Source organism: Saccostrea cucullata, unplaced genomic scaffold, assembly GCF_032062105.1.
Source record: "Saccostrea cucullata isolate Sc308-1 unplaced genomic scaffold, CSIRO_AGI_Scuc_v1 ctg9734, whole genome shotgun sequence".
In the NCBI taxonomy this organism is placed as follows: Eukaryota; Metazoa; Mollusca; class Bivalvia; order Ostreida; family Ostreidae; genus Saccostrea; species Saccostrea cuccullata.
Window position 1 is genome coordinate 29908 of NW_026931314.1, and position 15770 is coordinate 45677.

The 15770-nt window shown below is 34.3% G+C and overlaps 1 long non-coding RNA gene across 1 annotated transcript; it reads right to left on the minus strand.

The window, feature by feature from the left end:
* Window positions 1–3489: 3489 nt before the first annotated feature.
* On the minus strand, window positions 3490–14545 carry LOC134232153 (uncharacterized). The gene is made up of 3 exons (XR_009984724.1): window positions 14500–14545; window positions 3798–3861; window positions 3490–3534 (listed from the first exon to the last, which is right to left on the minus strand). It is a non-coding gene; the product is annotated as an uncharacterized LOC134232153 (long non-coding RNA).
* Between the last annotated feature and the right edge of the window lie 1225 nt (window positions 14546–15770).

Below are 15770 nucleotides of genomic sequence, written 5' to 3' on the forward strand. Positions count from 1 at the left end.
ACATTACTGGGTATTCACAAAACCCGCACAACCCCCTTTCACCCAAGATCAGATGGAATGGTGGAGAGGTTAAATCGTACTATTAAGGATATGTTGTCAAAATATATTTCCTTACATCAGTCAGACTGGGACAAATTTATTGACGGAATTTCAATGGCTTACAATAGTACTGTACATGAAACAACAGGAGTGAGTCCATATCGAATGATATTTGGAACAGAAATGGTGATGCCGGTTGATTTATTCTCAGATCCGAGTAATAGTGCTATCAGTGATTTATACAACCATCATGAATATGTACGAGAGTTAAAACAGAAACTAGAAAATTGCCATGAAATTGCCAGAGAGGAAACAAAGAAAAATAGCCAAAATCAGAAAAGATACTACAATAAAAATGTGAAAAAAATAAAATATAGTGTTAATGATACTGTGTGCCGTTTCCAACCACAACAGATACTAGGAACTAAACTTAAACTTGCAAGAAATTGGAGTGGACCTTGGATAGTGATTAAAAAACTTAGTGATGTGTTATATCAGATTCAACATTCTACAGTGTCAAAACCTATTGTGATTCATGCGGACAATCTTAAACCAATTCAAGTAAACAAAACGATCTATCATAAACTTCAGCGAATAATTCAGCAGTGTTCAGACAGGGATTCTGAAGTCATTGTACCTAATTTATGTCCTAATGATGAGGTCCCAGAGGAGAACATTGAAGATCATCCAAGCAATCTTGAAAATTCTGAAAGCGGAAACACCTTGCCAGATTCAGATGAAAATCAAAATGTACCGTTAGAGAGGAGCAGGGATGAGAATAATGGACATTTGTCAACTCCAACCCAGATGGAAAAGAAAACAAGACTGGGGAGAATTATAAAGACACCAACAAGGTTTAGGAAATAAACACTTCTAAATTTACTCTCGATGGATATACATAAATGTTTCGACTGCGATATTACTTATAAATATAAAAGAAATTTACTGCGACACCAAAGAGAACATCACAATTCAAAGAAGACATTTTTTACATGTGACATTTGTGAACAAAGTTTTTCTAGACTATTTAATTTAAAAAGACATTATTGTTCCCAGCATACCTTGTATGAAGTTTTAGGAGATTTTGGAGAAGATGATAATTTAGATTCGAGTAAAACATTGGATAATTTAACAGTGAAAAGCGACCTGTATGAAGACATTTCTTCAGATGAAGAAGACATCCCTATCAATTCTGTTGAAAATGACAATGGCAAGATTGAAAGTAAAGACTCCAATTCCCATGCGAAAGAAGTTTTTGAAGAACTTTTATCTTCAACAGATAGTGCCACGCCTGCGGAACCTTGCGCCGAAGATTCCAATCAAGATGATAAGAACCAAAATATTGGCCGAGAACTTTTAACAAAATCCATTACTATTCAATACGTAAGAAGAACTGTTGAATATCCTGGGGGGAGAAGCGAAATTCAAAGAGACGTGACTTTCACCTATAGTGAAAATATTGACCTTCGCGATGTGGATGAACTTTTGACTGATTTTGCGAGTGAAATGGGAGCTCATTATTAACTGTTAAATGACGGTGTGTCTTGTGTCTTGAAAAGAAAATAATGAACTGTGACATTTTAATTTGAAATGTTTTTAATTTCTTTGCGTTCAGTAATTGCTTTAATAATTTTTTTTTTTTTTTTATGTTCAGTTTGTTTTTGTTGTACATAATACTTTTCATATATTTGCATTTTATAATCTTTTGCGTTGTACGATAAAAAGGTACGTTCGTTTCATTAGTTTAGCCTTTATTTTCATTTTACATTTATTTTTATCAAGTTTGAAAATTTCAAAATTTGATATTCTTTAAGCATTTTTGTTTCTTTGATTAGTTGAACTTGCAGTAGAAATAGTTTTTTTCTTTTTTCATTATTTTTGATAATCTTAATTATCAATGTTTTGAACTGAGTCATACTTATGCAGGGGGAAATGTAGCGTAGATATATTATTTTTCTTTTATTGTTTTACTTTAGATTATTCATGTTATTCTGTAAATTTAGTTTAAATGTAGCATTCTACTGCATTGGTCACTCGGATTGATTTATTGGAGCTTTGACCCAGACTGTGGACAGGTCATGGGGAGCTAGCAGTAATTGAGTAAGGAGGAGAAAGTTAGGCGATTATAATCAGTGGGAGGAGAGTGTTAGTGATTAATTACGTCTAGACTAAGATAAATGGATCGAGGGGAGTCAAGTGGAGTAAGAGGAGTCAATAGAGTATATAAACGGGATAATTAAATAATTAGTGAGATTTTGATGTGGGATTTTGATATAGAGGTAGCGATAGAATTAGATATAGGAGTGATTTTATAGTGCCTTTCATTCATTAATATTTTGGATTTATTTTGTTTTAATTTCTTTGGATTATATTCTATTTTACTTTGGATTTAATAAACATTTGTAATCAGTTATTGAGTTTTATTACGAGGAAAAACCTATATGATTTTATACCCAAGGATTATTATATTGCCATTGGATTTTTTTTTACAATAGAAGGAATTAACTTAGACCGCTCGGAAACGTTACAATAGATATACACAATTTCTTACAATTAATAAATTTTATAATTTATCAAATTATTGAATTAGCTACAAATGTTCAAAATCAGTTTAATAAATGTATTTAAATTTTAGGTGTTGCAAATTAAAATCGTGCGTCTGTCGGCGGGGTTGTTGGGTATTGGAAAGTGTGCTTTTGCTTTCTTTATAGACAAATACAATGAATTCATTAAAAAAAATATTCATTTGTACTGGCAGGTGAAAATGCATAGCGGGAAGATGTTTATTGACAAAAATGATACCATACTGTCAGACAAGCAAAAACAAAATTCTACCTCTCTCTTTCTTTCGATCCTATAATAAAATGGATTGTTTCTGCATGACCACAATAATGCAATAATAAACATACGAAGTAAACATTCCACCCTATCCCTGCCCCTCCTCGCTCAAAACACATATACACTTCCAATTTGTTTACCGATGTATACATGCTGAATATGCGTATCAAGATCTTTTAATGAACCTATGGTCAATCTTCGGTTAACTATGTGTTTTTGGTTAGAATTTTAATAAGACTATCAAAAATATGCGAATCAAAGTTAATTTACTCTATATACATGTAATTAAATACAGTGCATTCAATAAAACTAAATCAGAGTCAGAAAAACGATACATTTAGATGTATTTATATCCGTAAAAGCCCTATACATGTAGTTGGTCTCATTGTTTTAGTTCTAAATATTTTAACAGCGTGTTTCCCATGTTGGTTACATGTATTTATTTGGATTAATTTTATGATCTTATTTGTTAAACGCAGTCAAAAAAAATTTGTTTTGTTTTATTACATATTGTTCATTACATTTTGCGTTGTCTACAGTGCAAAAATATAATAACGCAAAATGTAACTGAAATGGGGTTCGTTTTATACGTAAATAATGACAAACGCCATGTTGTAGATATGGATAAGTGTATATTCAATGAGTATTATCACAGCTCTGAAAGATATAAACAATATATTAAATATTTTGTAACAATACATACATGTAGATCACTTGCCAGATAGCACGGTCAAAATAAGAGTTATTGCCCTTTAATTGTGCTCATTCATAAAACATTAAGAGTTGTCTTTCTTAATCAATAATATGTACAAAGTATAAACACTGGAATTTATAGATGAAACAATAAGATCAAATTATATCGAACTCTTCCATAATTATATAATTATATGGACAATATTCAAAATATATATACATCATACCTATATGTGATATAAAGCCATTCTCCAAATATACAATATGATGAGTGAAATCTTACTCAGTGATCTGCACATAATTAAAACACAACTTTACTGTATTGCTCTCAAAAATATACAATACACTGATATATGAAATCATTACTTTTCATTACTTACAAAGTCATAAAATAATCACAAATACTGAATCTTCCTAATTTATATTAGAATATTAATATTTAGGAATTAAATAGATAAACAATTATTTAGAGATAATGAAATTAGTAAAAGTCAACTTACATTCTGTCCAGTCTTGGTCATGGTCGTAATTAAGTCAATATAGACAAACAAAATAAATCAAACACCAATATGTCTGCTGGTCAGACCAAGATCTCCAACAAAAGTAATTAACTAAGTTAAAACCAATAGAGAGGGAAACTAACCAACCAATGAAATCCAAGTTGGCCCTGACACTACACAAGATATAAATAGAAAAGGGACAGGGGTTTAAAATAAGTCAATGAACACAGATTGATGTAAATAATTCCATGTGGATTTATTCAATAAATGAAATGCTGAAAAGAAATAAACATGATAATTCAACTGAATTAATTTAATCCTGAAATATAATAATTAATATAAGATATAAATCACCCTATCACATACTTCCCCTCTTCGTGAAATGACGTCCTCGTCATTTACTATTTCATACAAAAATAACGATTGTAAAATAAAATAAAATCATAAAAACATAGAATATCACTAAGAACTATATACACTTACCGAACTGTCTCAACTGACTGACTTAACTGACTTTCTTTACTTGTCTAACTAATTCTTTACCTGTAATAATGTCTATCAGAGCCTTTTCCACTAGTTCTTTGCTGTTGCTGGAATGAAAAACATTACTGGAAGCTAAAGTCTGTAAATAGTCTGCTCTTGTCTTCCAGTCTGGCTGTTGTGTTGCTACCTGTTGATTTACTATATAGTCTCCACTGGTTATCTAAGATGTTGTTTTCTTCGTCCTCTGAGATCGTCTAGGTAAAGTCTGCTGTTCATGGGCTGAGTGTTCCTCAGAATTGGTATCATCCAAATCAACATCATCAGCTTCGGCTTGCTGCTGTGTATCTTCAGACGGTTCTATTTCCTTCACATCAGTGTCTTCTATAGTTGCTGAAGTACCTGTGTCATCAACATGATCAACAAGTAGCCAAGGTATACCGGCATTACCCTCATCTTCAGCTCTCTCTTCTTCATTGGCCAAAACATTTTCTTGTGAGTTACTTTCTATCTCAAGAGCAGGTGTACTATCACTGCTATTTGCAGTGGAAGCGGCCTCCTGTATTAGAATTTCCTCATCGCTGCTCTCTGAGTCACTGTTATCCTTATGTGAGATAGTCAGTTTCTTGGTTCTCCTTGTGACTCTAGGCTTTATCCTTTTCCTAGGTGCTGGCTTAGGCCTTTCTGTCTGTAAATCAACATCTAAGTGGCCGATTGGTAGTAAAAGGTTCCGATGTAAAGTTCTCTTAAATGTATTGTTGTTTTCTTTCGCACGATATACACAGGAACATCCTTGTTCGGTTGACTTTCTACAATATATGGGTCTTCCTCCCATTTATCCGATAACTTGTGTGTGCCTTCAAATGCAACGATCTTTACTAATACTTTATCTCCAGGCTGAATAACAGCATCTCTTGCCTTGATGTCATAATTCTTCTTCTGTCTTCCCTGGGCATTCTGAATAGATTTCTGTGCCAAATGATATGAATGTTCCAATTTTGATTTCAAAGACCTGATGTATGAGTTAAGGTTTTCATGTTGATTTGGTTCAGCTGTTTTAAAAATGAGGTCTACCGAAAGTCTTGGTTCTCTTCCAAACATGAGAAAGAAAGGTGATTGTCCTGTAGTTTCTTGTTTCATTGAATTGTAAGCATGAACTAAAGTTGAAATATGAGATTTCCAATCTTGTTTTTGATAATTTTCGAGTGTTCCTAACATTTTTAAAAGAGTTCTGTTGAAACGTTCAGTTAAGCCGTTGCCCATGGGATGGTAAGGTGTTGTTCTCGACTTGTCAACTCCTAGAATGGTACAGAGTTCCCGTATAATCTTTGACTCAAAATTTGCTCCCTGATCACTGAGTAGTCTTGATGGTATGCCATAATGGACAATAAAATGATGGTATAATGCCTCAGCTGTGGTTTTGGCAGTTTGGTTCTTTGTAGGTACAGCCTGTGCAAATCGCGTAAAATGATCAGTGATGACTAGAATGTTTTCGTATCCTCCTTTTGATTTCTCTAGTTTAAGATAGTCTACGCACACAAGTTAATAATAATAATAATAATAATAATAATACTTTATTTTAAGAGGGTGACCCGATTAGTGCAATGCACTAGTCTTCCTCGGGGCCCTCTAAGCATGTTCACAATAATACAATAATGAAATCATTTTACAATAATAAATAATACAACATGACGTAAAAATACAAGTACATATAGAATTCAGGAGATTTTAGTTGCGGCATGTTATTATGAATTTTTCTACATTTTTACGAAATGTGTGTAAATTCTGTGAAAAACGTATATACAAAGGTAATTTGTTCCATAAATGAACACCGGAATAACGAAAAGAATTTTTAAATTGATTTGTTCGATATTTCGGTAGATGAAGGTCATAGTTTGTTTCAGATCGTAGAGCATAACTACTAGAAGAAATAAATTCAAAAGAGTCTCTTAAATAAGTAGGTGCCATACCATGAAGTGTTTTGTACAGTAATATATATTTATGAAAATCAATCAACTCGTAAATAGTCAGCCATCCAAGTTTTTCGAATAATGGCAGTGAAGGGGCATCATAAGCCACATCTAGTATAATACGGGCTGCCCTTTTTTGCAATTTAAAAACTCTATCTATGCCAGCACCTGGCGCATTACCCCAAATAGTTAGGCAATAGTTCAAAGAAGGCAGAATGTATGCATTATAGAATAGTTTTCTTGTGTGTAAGGGAAGGAATTTTTTAATTTTGCGCAACGTATATAATTTATATGTCAAAGATTTACAAATGAGTCAATATGGTGATTATAGCGCAATGAACCATCAATATGCACTCCCAGAAGTTTTTCAGATTCAACATTTTCAATTAATTTGTTTGAAGCATATAAATTTAGTTCAGGTGAATCTATTCTTGATTTTCTCTGCTGAGTTCCCATAAGCATACATTTTGTCTTATTGGTATTTAACACCATTTGATTTTTGGAACACCAATTTTCAATCTCAGACAATCAAAGTTAAGGGCATTCTCAGTACCTTCTATATTTTTATGATATGTATGCAAGGTTGCATCATCGGCAAACATATCAATATCTGTTCTATTTACATGTAAAGGGAGATCATTTATATACAATAAAAATAATAGGGGACCTAAGATAGAACCTTGGGGCACTCCTGCTGTGACGGGCAAAAAATCAGAGGAATATGTTCCTATTTTTACACACTGAGACCTTGAGGTTAAATAAGAATGAAACCATTTAATAGCCCTTTGATCAAAGTGATATGATTGAAGTTTACTTATAAGAATTTCATGATTAACCAAATCAAATGCCTTGCTAAAATCAATGAAAGTTATGCCTACTAGATTTCCTAGGTCCATAGCTTGTAGCCAATTATCTGTAAGTTTGGTAAGAGCCGTTTGACATGAATGAAATTCTCGAAATCCAGATTGCGATTTAAATAAAAGATCAAAGTTAGAGGCAAAGTTACGTATTTGATTTGCTATGTGTTTTTCAACTAATTTTGATAATGTTGGAAGAATGGATATCGGTCTGTAGTTCCCTGGATCTGCGTGGTCGCCATTTTTGAAAATAGGAGTGACTTTTGCTTGTTTTAAACTGGATGGAAATATTCCATTAGTGATACTAGCATTTATAAGATGTGTAATAGATTTGCATATGACATTTGCCGAAAGTTTTAGAAGACGAGGTCCGATAAAGTCTATACCAGCTGACTTATTTACATCAAGTGTATTCAACATATTCAATACTTCAAATTCAGTTATTTCATTAATACTGAAAACATTTTCTTTCCCTAGTTTAGTTTCTGTATACCGATTTAATAATTCTGAATCAAAACTTTGTACTGACATATCTGCTAATAATTTACAGGATATTTCCGTAAAGTGTTTGTTAAAAATATCAACAATATCCTGTAGATCTTCAAAATCTAAACCATTTTGTGTAATACGGCTAGGTGTAAAAGTTTTGGATTTAGATGCCAAATGGTTTAAATAACTCCACATTTCTTTAGGACTTGAGCTTTCTTCAATTGCAGATTTGTAATACTTTGATTTTGCTTGATCTATTAATTGTGTAACTTTATTTCTCCAAATTTTGTAATTTTCTGAATTCCTTTGTAAATGATATATATCGCGTAAATGTCTGGCATCATTTATTTCCTGTGTTTAGCCATTTAGGTCGAATTTCAGTCTTGACTCTTTTTGTTTTTACTTTGGCATGCCTGTTAAGAATATCATTAAACAATTCATAAAATTTATTCATTATTTCATTTGGGTCTTTAAGTTTAAGAAGAGTGTTAAAATTTGCATTTTCTAACTCTCTCAAAAAGTCGTTTTCGTTAAATTGTTTAAAATCTCTATATTGGATTTCAGTATGTTTTCCTCTACGCTGTAAACAATTAGTTTTCCGTGTCAAACATACAGGGTAGTGGTCAGAAATAGCAATAGGGGGGCACATTTGTTTCACATATGTTTTCTGGTTTAGTTGTATAAAAATCATCAATTAAGGTACTTGAGGTACTTGTTATTCTAGTAGGAACAGTAACTATCTGAGAAAGTCCAAACTCCTCTAAAGCAGATGTCCAATATTGTGGGGGGTCTTTCATTAGATCAATATGAAAAATCACCTGATAGAATAATTTCAGTATCGTCACAGCAGGAGGCACGGTTCACCTCCCTTGCTAGGTCCTCCGCCCAGCAGTAGGGGGCAGATGGTGGGCGATAAGCAGAACAATAAAATATAGGTTTTGAATTTTTTAGATTTATCTCTAGCCATATTGTTTCAATATTACTGATTTCAAAATCAGTTCTTCGTTTATAAGAAATGTCATTCGAAATGTATATTAAAATTCCACCACCTGCCCTTAGTATTCGATCTTTTCTTTCAAAAACAAAGCCCTCAATATTCAATTCAGCGTTGCCTATCTGCTCGGTCAAAAAAGTTTCACATATACCTAAAATGTCTAAAGTTTGCCTATTTTGGAGCAATAGTTTTATTTCGTCAATTTTTGGAATAATATGACAAATATTTAAATTTCCGAATCGTAAACCTTTTTTTACCAATCCAAATCCTTGGTTATTTTGTGGTGTTTTAGTATCATTATTATGGGTCAAAGGGACTGTTTTCATTACTTGTGAAACAGATTGGAATGAGCTTGGCACAGGAGAAATGACAGTGGTTTGTTCAGCTGAACTTGGGCTACTTTTAGAATCCGTGTTCGATTGTGTCTTACTTTTAATGGTTGCGATGTTTTGATGTTTATAAGGGGAGCTCTTGTTGTTGGTGTTTTCCTTAAGAGACATCTTCTACAGTTGGAAATGAAATGTTCTGTGTCATACCGAGCCAATAGAATCTATCCCTTAATAAGCTGATGGTTTTCTCTCGGCCTGGATGTCCCATGTTAGTATGAAGATGGTACAATACTGTTCCAATACATGATCTTGGTAAAAGTATCTGTGACTTCTTTTTCTCATTCACTGTTGTTTCTCTAATGAGGATCCCTCTCTTAATCTGAGTTTGTCAAAATTCTTGTAAAGTAAAGCATGGTACTGGATGTTGTTGTATGGTAAGCTGTGTTTCGCTGGCTTGTACTGATCCCTGTACGTATGGTATCCAAAACCTTAGCACTGGGTCATTGTACTGATGACGACGAACATCAATCTCTGTCTGATCACTCAAGTCTGGTAGTTGGTTGTCAACTGAAGATGGAGATATGGACAAGCATTGTATATATAGGGATGATTGGATACAGCTGAGTTGCATATGGTCTTAATGGAATCAGATGTTATGATTTCCTGATTTGGTATCCTGCTTAGTCCATCTGCATCTGCGTTGTGTGATCCGGGTCGATACAGAATCTCAAAGTTAAAGTTGGCGAGATCTGCAATCCATCTTTGGCTCGTCGCATCAAGTTTCGCAGATGTTAAAACATACGTGAGTGGGTTGTTATCTGTGTAAACCTGGAATGTTCCTCCATATAAGTAATCTCTGAATTTCTCACAGACAGACCACTTCAAAGCCACAAACTCCAATTTATGAACAGGGTAATTCTTTTCGGATTTCGATAAACTCCTGCTAGCGTAAGCTATGACCCGTTTGAAGTTGTCCTGCGTCTGATATAATACAGCACCAATGCTTGATGATGAGGCATCTGTATAAGTTCAAAGGGTAAGAAGTAATTGGCGAATCCTAGAATTGGATATGTTGTGAGTTTCTCCTTAAGTTTGTTGAAAGCTTGGTCTTGCTCACTACCCCATCTCCACTTGTTTGGTTCTTTTAATGTCCTGACACCCTTTCTAGATTTCTTCTTTGTATTTGGTAGGAGGTCATTCAATGGGCGTGCTATTGTTGAAAATCCCTCAATGAATCTCCGGTAATACCCAACAAAACCCAGGAACTGGCGAACTTCATCTGAGTTTCTTGGCTGCGGCCAGTTCTGTACTTTGCTGATCTTTTCCGGGTCTGGTTCTATTCCCTCCTCACTGACAATGTTTCCTACGTATTTCACTTTGCTCTTAAAGAATTCACGCTTCTTCGGTGATAGTTTCAGATTTACTTCTCTTAGTCGTTGAAAAATCTTTTCCAAACGATCTAAATGTTCTTCGTATGTCTTGGAGAATATTATCAAGTCATCCAAGTAGATGAAGCATATATCCAGGTGTAACCCTTCGAAACATTCCTCCATAAGCCTTTGGTATGTAGCAGGTGCGTTGACTAGACCAAATGGCATGCAATGGTATTCATAAAAGCCTAAAGGTCCAACTGTAAACGCAGTTCTTTCCTTGTGATTTTCATGTAACTCAACCTGATGGTACCCATTTTCATATCCAAGATGGTAAAGAATCTATTTCCTGCTAAGGCATCCAGTATTTCCTCTATCCTTGGTAGCGCATAGGAGTCTTTCTTTGTCCTAAGGTTTAGATGGCGATAATCTACACACATGCGTAGTTCGTTGTTTTTTCTTTCGACAAAGGACAACGTTGCTTGACCATGGTGACTTCGACTTCCTGATAATTCCTCCTTCTAATAGTTTCCTTAAGTGATCTTTAACCTCTTCAAACATGGCCGGTGGTATTCGCCTCGGTCTTTGCTTAAAAGGTGTTTCGTCATGTAAATCGATCCTATGTTTCACAATGTTAGTGTGTCCTATGTCAATGTCTGACTTTGAGAATACATCCTCATATTTCCTCAACAATTGTTCTGCTCCTTGCTGCTCTGATGCTGTAAGTTTATCTCGCTCGATCTTCACCAAACTTAAGATATCTTCGGTTTCTTGGAGGCTAGAACATGGTAAAGCTGTTTGATTTGGTTCGATTTTCACAGGTTGTAGCTCGCATATAATGGATTTAGGTGGAACTTGTACTGTCCTTGTAGTGATGTTGTCAATGTCCACTCTTACTACATGACTGGCTGGATAGTTATAGTCTGTAAGTGATGGTACAATATCCAGGTCTGATGGAATTACAGAGCGAGGTGTAGCTTGTAGGACTGCTGTTGTAGATTGGTATGGAAAAGCCTTGTCGATATATCCAGAAATGGAAACTGTTGAATTTGGTGGTATGATAATACAATGACTTTCAGCTGATTTTATAATCCCTAATCGATTGTTGTTCCGAGCCAGTTCTTTTTCTCGTAATGCCATTCCTCTAAATGCGAGATACCACGGTGTAAATAAAGCAGCATCTTGTAGATATTTATCTCCATATTTGTCCTTGACACCATCTAGCATGTGTTGTAATATATTCGTTCCAATCAGAAGTGGTACTCGACTGTTAAAGTTACTGGTTGGTACAACGAGCAATGGAAATTGCAGTGGTTCCTCTAATGATTGTGGTATTCCCTTACTTTTGATGGAAGCTTCGATATATCCGTAGTATGGTAACTGTTGACCATCTGCACATTCCACTTGTAAAAGTTCTTTTATTGGATGGAGTTCTAAGTGACTAAGTTGTTTCATATAAAGGTCATAACTAACTGTGGAAACAGTAAATCCAGTATCTATTAACGCTCTAACTAAAATTCCTTCCAAACTTGCTTCCACTTCCGATGTATTTCCTACTAATTCATTATTTCTACTGCTAGTAGGGCCTTTCCTGTACTGACCTAACGTTTGCCCCGCAACGAAGGTCTCCTCACGTTTGAATACCTCCTACTATGGTCCATTCGCACTTGACAATAACGGGCAATATGTCCCGGTTGTCTGCATTTGTAGCATATAATAGGTTCTTCATCCTCTATTTGAGCAGATTCCTGACTGTTGTACCCGTATTCATAATCATAGTTGTATGCCTGAGGATATCTAGGACCACTGTAGTTTTTGAAATTAGGGTGTCCTCTGTATAAGTTTCCAGCGCCATAATTTCCTCTTTTGGACTGTGGTGTTGGAAATCTGCCGTACGATTCTCCAAGATCTTTCCTGTTTGTACGCTGTTGTTCCATGGCACTGACTTTTGTAGTGAGTTGTTGGATCATTCCTTTAAGTTCCTTAATCTCATCTCCTTTCTCAGCTTCACTTGATGTTATAGCCATGTTAGATTGTGCCTTCTTTGTTTCATGTTCCTTTTCTACAAGTCTTATTTCTTTCCTGAGCTCATCAAAATTGGTCAATGCATCAAATTTGAATCCAGTGATATCCTTAATCCACTGATGCAGACCATTCCAGAATTTTGATCTTAACTTTTCATTTGCATCCTCCTTGGTTGCAACTCCTTTGATGACTGCCTTTCTATAAATCTCCTCTAGACGACAACTCCAACTCATGCTATCCTCTCCTTTTTCTTGTCGCGCACTGTAAAATTGTTCCATAATTGTCTCTCCTCGTTCTATAGTACCAAACACACTTTCCATCTTGTCCAGTATCTGGGTTACAGTGGCTCCAGGACCAAGTCTCATAGCAACCTTGCCTGCATCTCCTCGCAATGATCTCCGAATTGACTGAGCAATTATCTCCTCCTTACACTTCTCCTTGATCAAACAGTCAACTTCATATCGCCAAAGATCATATGTAGTGTCATTCTTGCTGCCGTCTCCAGAAAAGCAAGAGATCTTTGGGATGTGGGAACTAAAGGTGCTTCCTGATGCTGATGCTGATGACGTTCCAGTATCCGCGTGCGGTTCTGTCTTTACATTGACAAATTCCTCCTCATTCATTTATGCAACATACTGAGTCATCCATTGTTTGAAATCCTGTGCTGTATCAGCTTTTGGTTTTATGTTTAATTCTTTGAAGACTTTTGCAATTTGATCGAGTTCCTCCTGTGAAATGTCTGCGGACATGATGATTTGTTGTTGTTGTTTGATTTCCAAATAAACTTTTCTTAATAACTAAATACTAGCTAGGTACCTCATAACTAAATCTACCTTAATTATCTAAATAAATCTAAGATCACTACATCCTCTGAAGCAGAAGAATCCAATGTATAATCCAATCTGAAGAGTCCGAGATGAAGTAGAGTAATTACTAATTAATAAACTAATTAAACTTAAATTCTAAATAGCTACTTAATTAAATTTTAAATTCTATGTAACACTAAATTTCACTGAAATGCAAAGTATTATTCACCTGAAAAACAAGATTTCAAATTAAATTTCTAAATAAGCTGAAATAAAAAAAATTAATTAAATTACCAAATGAAATAAATAAAAGTTTAAAGAATATACTAACTAAATCCTAAATAAATATAATCTTAATCTAATACTAAATAACCTTCTAAATAACTAAATGGTTCTGAAGAATGAAAGATAACTCAAACTACAAACTTACTTAGGAAGATAACTCTCTTCTTCAGTAGAACAGGGTGCGCTCAAGCGTGACGAACTCTCGGCCAGGGGTCAAATACTCGATGTAAACAAAATTACGCGAAATCAAAGTAAACGGTACAATAATGCAAACTAATGACAAGGAATTCAATGTATAAACAATAAAAAACGGACACAGGTGAATCACCAACACACTGATTACTCAAAGTAATGTGACCTTACTATGTTTATATGTACTGAAATGTACAGTAATCTGGGTATTAAATAAACTAATTCACATGTTTACTATAGGGGTGATATAGGGGGTAATAAGCTACTAAATACTGTAGAACTAGACCAATGAATCTAAATCAAAACAATAGACTCACTCAGACACACTAGTCACCTCAAAATCACCTGTAAACAAACTACCTGTACCTTCAAGTCTGAATGTAGGTCACAAATGTCAAGGTCAGCTGATCAAGAGAAAAGAAATTAGTGTGGGGTGGAAACCAGGTATATCAGATTAATAGAATTAATTTCTTTCACACACTACAATAATTTGCTCAGAAATAAATAATATTTACACTTAATATATACAGGAAGGGTGTAAAAGGCTTTTCACTTTAACAAAATTATGCCTGTCACTTGTCAGTCCAAAATACACTTGTTTTGAGCACAATTGTTAAATAAAAATACCTTACCGTGCTGGCAAGCTTCTAAAGATCACAATAATGAAATAGTCACAAAGGTTCAAATGAATTGTCACTGGTCACACGTCGCTGAATGTCACTTTCACTGAAAGTCCAGCGTTGAGTTGATTGCGCAATACAAACTCTGTCTGTAAACACTACACAACACGTCGGTGGATCCTAGTACCTCCTCGGCGTGAGATCCTCTCTGTTAGTACCTCTCGCAATGGTCAGTCAGCCAATCCTATCCCACCGTGGATGCCATTGAAATGGGGTTCGTTTTATACGTAAATAATGACAAACGCCATGTTGTAGATATGGATAAGTGTATATTCAATGAGTATTATCACAGCTCTGAAAGATATAAACAATATATTAGATATTTTATAACAATACATACATGTAGATCACTTGCCAGATACCATGGTCAAAATAAGATTTGTTTCCCTTTAATTGTGCTCATTCATAAAACATTAAGAGTTGTCTTTCTTAATCAATAATATGTACAAAGTATAAACACTGGAATTTATAGATGAAACAATAAGATCAAATTATATCGAACTCTTCCATAATTATATAATTATATGGACAATATTCAAAATATATATACATCATACCTATATGTGATATAAAGCCATTCTCCAAATATACAATATGATGAGTGAAATCTTACTCAGTGATCTGCACATAAATAAAACACAACTTTACTGTATTGCTCTCAAAAATATACAATACACTGATATATGAAATCATTACTTTTCATTATTTACAAAGTCATAAAATAATCCAAATACTAATCTTCATAATTTATATTAGAATATTAATATTTAGGAATTAAATAGATAAACAATTATTTAGAGATAATGAAATTAGTAAAAGTCAACTTACATTCTGTCCAGTCTTTGGGCATGGTCGTAATTAAGTCAATATAGACAAACAAATACAAAATCACCAAAATGTCTGCTGGTAGCCAAGATCTCCAACAAAAGTAATTAAAGCTGACATGAACTCTTAAAAAGGCATCATTTTTCATCTTTGTACGACTTACTACATTCCTGTACGCCTTTTTCCGCCATATTTCTTCGATTCCGCCATTTATGATCGAACATTTTTTGGGCCCCCTGTACCTGCTATATATAGCCTTTTAGAACTGTTTCACTTAGTGATTTTTATCCTGGCAGTGACGTGCACATCTCCATAGCATAGTTTTAATAAGTCCATAAACTGACCAATACATGTTTGAAAAGTAAAAATTCAACAAAAACTAGAACTATACCGAGAAT